Source organism: Chinchilla lanigera, unplaced genomic scaffold (assembly GCF_000276665.1).
Source record: "Chinchilla lanigera isolate Chin_1 unplaced genomic scaffold, ChiLan1.0 scaffold00037, whole genome shotgun sequence".
NCBI lineage: Eukaryota > Metazoa > Chordata > Mammalia > Rodentia > Chinchillidae > Chinchilla > Chinchilla lanigera.
Window position 1 is genome coordinate 11157310 of NW_004955438.1, and position 10233 is coordinate 11167542.

A 10233-nucleotide genomic window follows, 5' to 3' on the forward strand; every position below is an offset into this window, starting at 1 on the left:
GCGGGCGGCGGGGCGCGGGGGAGGCGCGGACAGCTGCGCCCTGCCGCCGGGGAGGGGGCGCGCCGCGGCTTTTTTTAATCGTGTGACCGCTTATTTTAAGAGTTTCCAAATAAAGCAGGGCTTTTAATAAAAATGAGGGGAGGGGGATATTAGCTCCTTGCCAGGGGAAGGGTTGTATTCCTGCGTTATGATGAGGTGGTGCCCTGTAAAATGCTGTTGGTGGAGTTTGTTCTTGTAAGTTTCTTAATCACGATTCAGGTGTTGCACGTCTTCGTGTAGTGCTTGCTCCAAAGGATGTACAGTATTCCGTAAACCTGGACCCTGGTCAGGGCTGGATGGGAAAAGACCCTTCCTACAGAACAGTTGGAAAGCTTCAAATAATCTGGTCCCCCAAAGAGAACTGTATGCGAATGCAATACAGGCTGGAGCTGTACGGATGGTGACCGGCTGTTTGGATTCAACTGCTGCAGAGCTCACTACCTGGGTTGGGTGACTTCGTGCAAATTTCTTAGTCTCTTTGTACCTGTGTCCTGTAAAATGGGGAATAATAACTATCCACTCAGCTAGCGTAAAATACGCGAACGGTTTCATTTAATTCGAGGCCCTACCAGTAGTGCTTCACATTATTCTGTTTTTCTTGGGTTTTTTTTTTTTAAACTGAACTACATTATTGCAACACATAAGGTGAGGAAGAAAACCGCGTGACCCTACCACCATTACAGTAGTGTTTGATCTTTGCTTGGCAGGTGGTTTGAGCAATTGAAGCAGAGAATTTATGTAGACTTTAATTTCCATGATTTCTTTTTCAATACTGTGAATTCCGGAAAGTTTTGCAATGTTACATTTAAATCTCACTCTCCACAACAATTATCAAACACTTACTGAGTGCTTATTGGGCGTGAGACGGCCCTTGTGCAGGAGGGACCTCTGGTGTGTATAATAAACATACTATACACAGAGCCAGGCCTGGTTGGGGCCCCTGTCCTGGGTGCCTGAGTACTATTGAAGGAAAGGCCCAGCAAGATTCAGCTTGGATCGTGTAGCCAGCTGCAAAACTACCTGTATTTTTAGGCGGGGAGGGGATTGGTCAATTCTTTTTATAATTGATACTTCCACTGGACTCCACAAGGGGCTCAATTTGTATGTAAGGAAAGAAAAAAAAGCCCTGAAAATGAGTCATATTTCTGGGCTCCTAGGCTAGAAATACTGGGATTATGTTGGACTGGTCGTTTTTAGTTTTCAACCTGATTTGATGTGTCCTCCTTTGCAGTGTCTCAGGAACTCTTTCTTCTGTTCCCCACGTGCGTTCTAACCCAAACCCTCACCATTCTGCATCCTGATTATTGCAGCCAGGTTGGTGGCTTTGCATCTGGTTCCTCAGTTCTCACTTTCCCATTCTACTGCTGGCTCACCTCTTTCTTGAGTTTATCACTCTCCCCTAGCAGACTCCCAAGGTTAAGCTTGACAGCCCTACCCTGACGGGCTTTCTAAACTGGCCTGTCTCTTCTATCCTGGGTCTCTCTACCCGCATCAAGCCTTTTTCCTTAGGCAGCAGCGCCTCCAACGCCCCTCCCGCTGGTCTGAACCTTCCCCTTCTCGCTCAAGACTTTGCTCCCAAGACAACTTCCTAGCCACCCCATTCCACAGTGATCTCCACACTGGGCAGGGATTTTAAAAATTGTTTCATGGAGGCTTCTTTTATATCTCCTAGAATTCCTAGGACGGTACTGGGCAGAGAGTAGGCACTAAATAAAAACTTGTTAATTGAATTGGGAAGAAAATAAAAGAATTTTAAAAATAGAAAATGATCATAAAACCCAAGTGATGCTAGACAACTGAGTTGAACTTCCTCCCTCACAGTCCACAGATGCCATTTACTGACCAAGTACTTAAGCCCTGTTTTTCCTCAGTCATGTTAATTTGGCAGTAGCACTCCCATGGCAAGGCACGAAAACAACCCCTTCAAAAGGTTAGGCATGAAATTTTTATTGGCTTATGTTTTCTATGTATGGGAGTGAGGTAATTTATATGGTTCAACCCCAAAAGGTACAAAAGGGAATGAGTGAAAATTCTCTTTCCTACCCTCCCTGCTAGACACCTAGTTCTTCTGGGAATAACTAGCCTCAACTTATTCCTATGTATCTTTATAGGATTATCTATAGAAATGTAGGTGACTGCATTTATGTACTATATCTTTACCTCTTTTGTAACCCAGAAAGCAGCATTTTATACATATCTTTACACTGGAAGGTAATTTTACAGTATACAACAAAATTGAAAAAAAAAATCTACCCATAAAATGACAAGATAAAAGGGAAAGATATTGTAGTTTTGGTGGTGTATTATTAACTAGTATTTTCTTAGGAGTTAAAAAAAAAACCCACTTAGTATCTTGGTGAATATCAGTATAAGCCACTGTGTAAATCACCACCCTGTGCAAGAATCCAAGGATGGTTCCCCAGCACCAGTACCACAAAGACAGCAATGTAGGGCTAGAACTAGGAAAGTATAATCTTCAATCTTGGAATCCTCGTTTTGAGCTCTTCCTACCACACTCAACAGTGCATCAGGTATATCACCTTTTCAGTTGCAAAAAAGAGAATTTTGTGTATAGATTTCCCTGGACCTCAAGGAAATGATGATGTTATCACTCTTTTTGTTCAGATGGAGAGGAAAATGGAAAAACATGTCAGTCTCAGTAGCGGAAGTTATTGGTGTAACTGTAGTTCCCAACACTTAGGGATTTTGACCTAAGGGTAGACATGGTATATGGTACTCACAGTTGGAAAACGCCTGCCCATTCAACCCACATGCATTGGAAGGCAAGTGCTGCAAAGAGAAAGATGAATAAGATGCCTCCCTGTTATGATTTATGTCTAGATATCCACCAAATCCAAGGGCCCAAACTTTGAAAGGTGATTGCTGACTTGTTAGGAGGTGGGGGTCTGTCACTGTGTGCATGACCCAGAAGGTTATATGTCCCTTCCCGGCTCCTTCCTTGATTTTCTGTTTCCTGTCTGCCATGCTATGAGCAGCTATCTCCTGCCATGACCCTCTCTGCGCTGCTGTCCTGCCTTGGAGCCAGCCAACTGTGGTCTGAAATGTGAACTAGAGTAAAACTTATCCTTTTAGTTGCAGGTGTTGGGTATTTTGTCCCAAAGATGAGAAAAGTGACTAAGAATTTGCTACTAAGAGTGAGGTTGTTGCCAGGATGCTACCTGACCAGGTGGCTCAGAAGCCTTTGGAACCACTTCTTGGGAAGAGTTTGGAAAAGTTTAGAGATGCCTGCTGGAAAAGCAGCCCTAAAATGCTGTAAATTGAGCTTGATGGGAGATTCTGGTCAGAGTTCAGTTGGAAACAAGTACCCCATTGGCAGTTGGACTGAAGACCATGTGTTATGCTCTGGCAGAAAATTTGTCTACAATTTGCTCATGTTCTGAGACTTTACAAGAAACTGAGATTAGGGTGGTGGAACAATTAATCTGGCAGAGGAAATTTCAAGGCAGACCAATATTTAGGCTGTAGCATGGATACTGTTAGGGTCTTCTAGTCAGCTCCACATTGAAAATCACAAGAAAATGGCATAGAGGAGTAATTTTAAAAGTTTTGCATTTCACCAGAAAGGAAGCTTCTGTAAAGTTGAGACTTTTGAAGTTGGAGCAGAGAAAAACTTGGCTGCTAAAAGACTAGTATAAAAAATAACCCAAGTACTTTACATTGAAACAATAAAACAGTATGCCTTGAGAGCATATAAGGAACTAGTAAGGATTCATCCTTAGCTGGCTCAGATTTACCATGGTAAAAGACTGCTTTGAAAAGAGAACCCCAGGGAAGGACTTGGAGCTCTGCGGGTGATGTTAGTACTTAACCTTCCCTCAACTTCAAAGGCAATATTTTTTTTTGTCATTTTCTCTCTTTGGAAGATAGCCCAGAGCCCTTTTAGCTGGCACTGTGGTTTTTTGAAATCTAATTCAATTCTCATACTGTCCTATAGAGGAAATCATGCCACTTGCCATGGTCCAATATAGTTTTTTTAGTTGTTGTTTGTTTGTTTTTTCTCCGGTACAGGGAATCGAACTCACGACCTCACGCTTGCCAGGCGGGCGCTGTGCCGCTGAGCTAAATTCCCGGCCCCTGTTTTCATCAAACTTAATAAATACATGTACTCCCAGCCAGGCTGGTGGTACATGCCTGTAATCCCCACACTGTTGGTTGGGGATATACTTCAGTGGTAGAGTGTCCCTGGGTTGAATCTCTGGCACCACCAAAAAAGAAAAAAATATACTCCTTTCAACAGATTCTCTCATGGGGTCTCCTGGACCCTTTCTTGGAGGTATGATGTGGTTTGTGAAGCTGCAGTTTCCAGGAGATCACCTAGAACAGCCTCAAACTCCAGAAGAGCAATCAGCTTCCTGCAGCCGCACCCTCTGTGATCCACATCCTGAATGTTCTGGCATCTGACTGTTTTGTTTGATTCTAACATGGCCTGCAAGTCTCTTCCACAATTGTAAACTTATTGCCCTAAAAGTTAAACTTTTTTTTTTCATCTTTTCAGTGCTGCAGATCAAACCGAGCTCCTCACACATGGGAGCCAAAAGCTCTACACTGGATTACACTGCAGTCTTGACCCTTTCTTGAATGTATTTAAATAAATTTTCCTATTTTGAATACATTCCCAAGAAAATATTTTCTACTTTTTTAATAAAGTGTCTTTTCAGTATTATCTAAATATTAGTCTGGTGATGTAGATCTCTGGGAGAGCTTAACATGCTCCATGGTTTAACAGATCCTGGATTCCGTACCCAACACCAAAACAAAACAAAACAACTCTAAATATTGACCACCAATTTTATAATGGCACCATTAATGGGCAAATGTATTTATAGTTCTTAGTTGCAAAATGATAGGTAACAGAATAGAAATTACTCACCTGTCTTTAGGATTGTGAATGTCATAAAAGCAGAGACTCAGTCTTATTCATCTTTGTGCTCTGGCTTGAAGCATAGTATCTGGCTCGGTGTAGGCATTTAATTTTTAATCAAACGTAGCACAGCTATGAGCCAGGCACCATTCAAAATGCTTCACAAATATCAACTTACTTCGTCCTCAGATAAAACGTTTGCAGGAGAAACCAGTATCATATCTATACCACAGCTGAGAAAATTAAAGCGCAGAGAAAATGAGAACTTGCCTAAGGCCTCAGAGGGAGTGGCCGAGCCACCATCCAAACCCAGACAGTCTGGCTCCGGGGTCCCTGTTCTCAGTTGCTGCGCTCTGCTGCTCATCAATGTTGGATGAGTGTGTGATCACTGCATGTATCCACGAGGAGTGCTTGTGTACATTAGGGCTTCACTTCTTCTACCTGACAAATATTTAGCAAGTGATTACAGCTGGGCATGACGGGGCGTGTCCGCTGTCCAGGCACTCAACAGGCTGAGCCATGAGGACAAAAGGTTGAAGGCCAGCCCGGGATACATAGCAAGACTCTGTATCAAAAACAAATTTAAAAACTGGGTGTGCTGGCACACGCCTGTAATCCCAGCACTCAGGAGGCTGAGGCAGGAGGATTGTTGTGAGTTTGAGGCCAGCCTGGGCTACAAAGTGAGTTCAAGACTAGCTTGAACTGCATAGTGAGACCCTGTCTCAAAAAGACCAAAAAATAAAATAAAATAATCCCTCCAAAAACAAATTTAAAAAGGGTTTACTATGTGTTCAGTAGTCTTGAAATTTGGGGGATGGGTGGTACTGGGGATTGAACCTGTGACCTCACATTTGCACATTTGTTAGGCAAGCACTCTACCAACTAAGCTCCCTCCCCAGCCCGTTTTAATTTGTTTTTATCTATATATGTATGTATGTATTTTAGTTTTTTGAGACAGGGTCTGCCTGTGTAGTCCAGGATGATCTTGAACGTACTGTGTAGTCCAGGCTGGCCTTAAACTTGTGACACTCCTGCTGCCTCAGCCTCCCAAGTGCTGGGATTACAGGCATGTGCCTGGCTTAGTTTTTATTTTATTTTTTGCTAAGTCTTGATTTTTTAGACAAAGTCTCACTAATTTACTAAGTTGCTGGAGCTGGGCTTGTACTTGAAATCTTTCTGCCTCAGCTTCCTACAGTACTGTCACTGCAGATGTGCACCACCATGCCAGCATCCCTGGCCCATTTTAACTTTCTCTTTGAAATAAGGTCTGGCAAAATTGCCCTGACTGGCTTCCTACTCAAAATTCTAGCCTCCCTCAACCTTCTGAGTACTGGAAGATATTTCAGAAAATATGTAAGACCTACAGAGAATTTGTAACACCAGATACACACACAAGTTGAAATTAACATGACAAGCTGGGCATAGTGGCGCACGCTTGTAATCCCAGCACTCAGGAGGCTGAGGCAGGAGGATTGCTCTGAGTTCGAGACCAGCTACAAAGTGAGCTCAAGGCCAGCCTGAACTACATAGTGACACCCTGTCTCAAAAAGATGAAAAAAAAAGAAGGACATTAACATGGCGAAGTGGGTAGTTCGCATATAGACATGAGAACAATTCCAAAGGAAGGGTTATATGAAGCTGTGAAAGAGCCAGTGGCAGACAGAGCGTAGGTGGAAACAGAATTCTTTCTCTGTGTGTGTGTGTGTGTGTGCGTGTGTGTGTGTGCATGGGGGACTGGAGAATGAAAACAAGGCCTTTGCATTGAGCTCTATCCCCGGTCCCTTGTTTATTTTTTATTTTTGAAACTGTCTCACTAAATTGCCTAGGCTGGGCTCAAACTTGTCTCAGCCTCGCAGAGAATGGGGAGTACAGATGTGCACCTGCACTCCTGCCTGGCCCCATAGTTCTTTTTGTTGCTGATTTCTGTTTTCATGAGACAGGGTCTCACTGTGCAGTTCAGGTTGGCGGTAAACCCTCTATGTAGCTCAGGGTGGCCTCAAATTTACTTTGATCTTCCTGCTTCAGCCTCTGCCGTGTTGGGATTAGAGGTATGCACAGCCCCCGCCGCGCCTGGATGGCCCTGTAATTCTTATTCCTGCTGTTTACACTCTGAACAACCTCTTCCCTTTCAGTGTGGATTGTTTCTAGCTAATGAATACGGTAAAGATGAGGGGGTTCCACATACGTAAATGAGACCCTAATTTGTTGATTTTGGAGTCAGGCCCTGGGTGAGCCTAACTTAATTAGATAAAAGCCTTAAAAAAGAATCGAGGCCTTTGCTGAGCTCAGAGGGAAACTTCTTGATTACATGAACAGCCATGTTGAAGAAGTCCTGGACGTGGAATTGTGGGCCATCTCCAAGGCCTCAGGGCAGCCTCCCGATGACAGCCAGCAGAAAGATGGTGCTCTTCTTCACATATCTTAAGAAAATGAGCTCCTGTTTGTTCTGTTATTGGTCCAGGCTGGGAAGGTTTACTACAGATTCAGGCAGCCTGAAGAAAAGACGCTGAGCTGTAGAAATGCCTGACGTGCCTTTGCTCTCTCAGAAGCATGCGGAGCAACGCTGAGGAATCCCCCTGCCTTATATATAATCTCACACAAAGCCGGTGAGTTGCCAAAAAGCTACATCACACAAACTACTTGTTCACGTGTTCCCTAATGTGCATCTACAGGCCACATAACCTATGCTGACTCACCAGTAAGTGGAAGACCAAGGTGAAAAGCCTGCGCAGGGCCATCTCAGGTATCCTGAAGGCTTGGGTTTTCACCTCCCAATCTACCAGTGACATTTCTGCATGGTTCCTTTGGGGAAAAGTGTGGAATTCACAGCAATATAGGCTACAGCGTCAAGACACTAATGAGCAAGACCAACCACCAGGATGGCTAAGGCATAAGGCCATTATAAAGTTAAGGACAACCACCATTCTTGCAGGGACCGCTGACAATGCTTGTGTAGTTACAGCTCCCCAGGCCAATGCACATAATACCTGACTGACATTGGCAGATGTACACACACAACTTTCAGAAACTGTCAGGGCACAAACGTCCCCTTCCAAGGCTGTGGGAATATCCAATGCCCTCCTGTTCTGCAGAGCAACTTCGCGTAACTGGCACACTGCATCACTGCGCAATCCTAAGGCCTGTGGGATATAATTAAAAGAACAAATGGGCGACAAGCAAGGCAAGAGCAGTGACTTCAGTTTGAGTAACTATGGTAGTGCCCTGGGGGAAAACAGCAAGCGGGTAATATGCAGTGCCCTGCTCTGAAAGCCTCACAATTACTGGGCACAGGAGAGAAAGTTTTCAGCATTTGTGCTGGGAGATATGGCCATCCAGCTCACACGACCTGGGCTGAGTCAGACATCCAAGGCTTGAGCCATTTTTATGGTCCTTTTTGCAGACTTAAAGGCCATTTATGCTTTTGGAGACCAGTCCCAGGGCTGCCTTTCTCTGTTAGCCTATACAGGGAGCCTAGCACCTGGGCCAGTTGTGGCACAAAAGCTCTCTAATGGACCAGAAACCCTAAGAAGGTCTGCAACTGCTTTACCAGGTGTTGTAGGCAGAGTTTACAAGGGAATGGATTTAATATACAACACATAATTAATAGGATTATTTTGTAATATTCACCTGAAGAGTCAAATAGAAAAGAGTGCAGGAAATCTTTCCATGCACTAGAGGCCCAAAGAATACAGCTGAGGGCCTGGATTCCAGCAATGGTCTGCATGAATCCAGCTGAAGAACTAGAGCCCATGGCAATGTCCTCCATGTCCCCAGCTAGAGGCCTAGAGCCCACGACAATGTCTCATGCAAGTCTGTATCAAGGATTTGCACTGGGAAGGCCCAAGGTCAGTGGAAGAAGCTGGAAACTGCACTAGCAGTGTGAGCCATCTGTGCCAGCAGGCTGAGGGGTCTTCACTGGAGCTCAAAGTAAGGACCAGAGCCCCGCAAGAGAACCGCAGCCTCCTCAGTGACAGCAAGGTCCCGAGCTCCTCCAATGATGAGAACAGCCGAGTTCATAACAGGAAAGCCGGCACAACAACCTTCTCCTCCAGTTCTGTTTCATGCTATTGGCAATAATCCTCAGGTGGGACTTCCATAGCTAGCACCGTGCTGATTCAGTTCAGCTGGGTGTTACAAGATGACCATTAGTTAATCCGCCACACCACGTTGGAGAGAGGATAGACCTGGATCTTATCTGTGACTGCATTGGGAATAACTAGTCTTACTCAACTAGGTAACTCTTCAAAATTTGACAGACAATCCAGGCCCTGCAGCCTGACCTTGTTGACTGCCCAACCCCATCCTTTGAGACGTGCTAGAAGCACTTGTGCAGCTACCTCAAGGTCTGTAAGAGAGTCACCGAAGCAGAATACCACCAATAGAGTGGTACATTTGCACAGACGATGGTCCCTATGTTACTGAGCTAAGTCCTACACTGCCAAACCTTGACACGAGATGGGGCTGTGCAGATATCCCGGTGGGAGCACTGTGAAAGTGCACTGCAGTGTGTTCCATGTAAAAGCTATGTCAGGGGCTACATCCACAGAAAAGAAAGCCTTGTCCAAATCTGCTACAAAGAGGTAAGTACCCCAGCCCCCTGACAAAGGCAATCCATCCAGGAGCCGTCAGGAATTTTTCACTGGCCACACAGGCGAATTATAGGGACAATGCGCCAGCCAGATAACTACTACCTTTTCCAGTTCCTGGGTTATCCACTGATTTCATCATGTCTGCCTGGCACGCAGAATTCCTTCACAGCAGTCACCTTTTGGGGCACTGAAATGTCGAAGGGGGAAGGCTTCCATGGCCTCCAGTCACTGTCGTCATGGTGTGTACTTACAGGGAGAATGCCCCTGTAGTATTCTGGAGTCATAGTTCATGGAGCAGATCAACTTCTAAGATGTACTCTGGTATTGGAAATATATATACTTTACTCGCTACAGGGCAAATGACCTACTTCTAAGTATACAAAGTTGCTACTACGGTGGTGCTACAACCACCGTAGCCATCTATATACAAAGTGGGGCCCTGGAGCTTCTCCAGCTTCTCAAGCAACAGTGTACTCAGCCCTGGTGTCTACTACAGCTAGAACCCATTGGACACTGGTCAGAGCCCAGTGGATTGCTAGTTCCACATGAGGTCTCCAGTCCCCATGGTTCGCTGTTGGATGAGTATCTTGACTTTGGCCCTACTCAAAAGTGAACAAAATGTCCAAAGGGCAGGGAGTGAGATGATCTTCCAAATTAATGGTCTAGGGCTGGGGATATAGCTTGGTGACACAAGTGCCTGCTTGGCAAGCACAAGGTCCTGAG

General features: G+C 44.9%; 1 protein-coding gene across 2 annotated transcripts in view; it reads right to left on the reverse strand.

The window, feature by feature from the left end:
* Nucleotides 1-5283, reverse strand: part of Ptpn21 (protein tyrosine phosphatase, non-receptor type 21) — a 74687-nt gene extending 69404 nt beyond the window's left edge. Inside the window, exons 1-2 of one of the 2 annotated variants that reach the window (XM_013517164.1) lie at nt 4931-5283; nt 2781-2829 (exon numbers count right to left, since the gene is read on the reverse strand). The gene's annotated coding sequence lies outside the window, so the exon portion shown is untranslated. The remainder of the gene's footprint in view (nt 1-2780; nt 2830-4930) is intronic. The other variant, XM_013517165.1, reaches the window with a different exon arrangement.
* Nucleotides 5284-10233: the final 4950 nt, after the last annotated feature.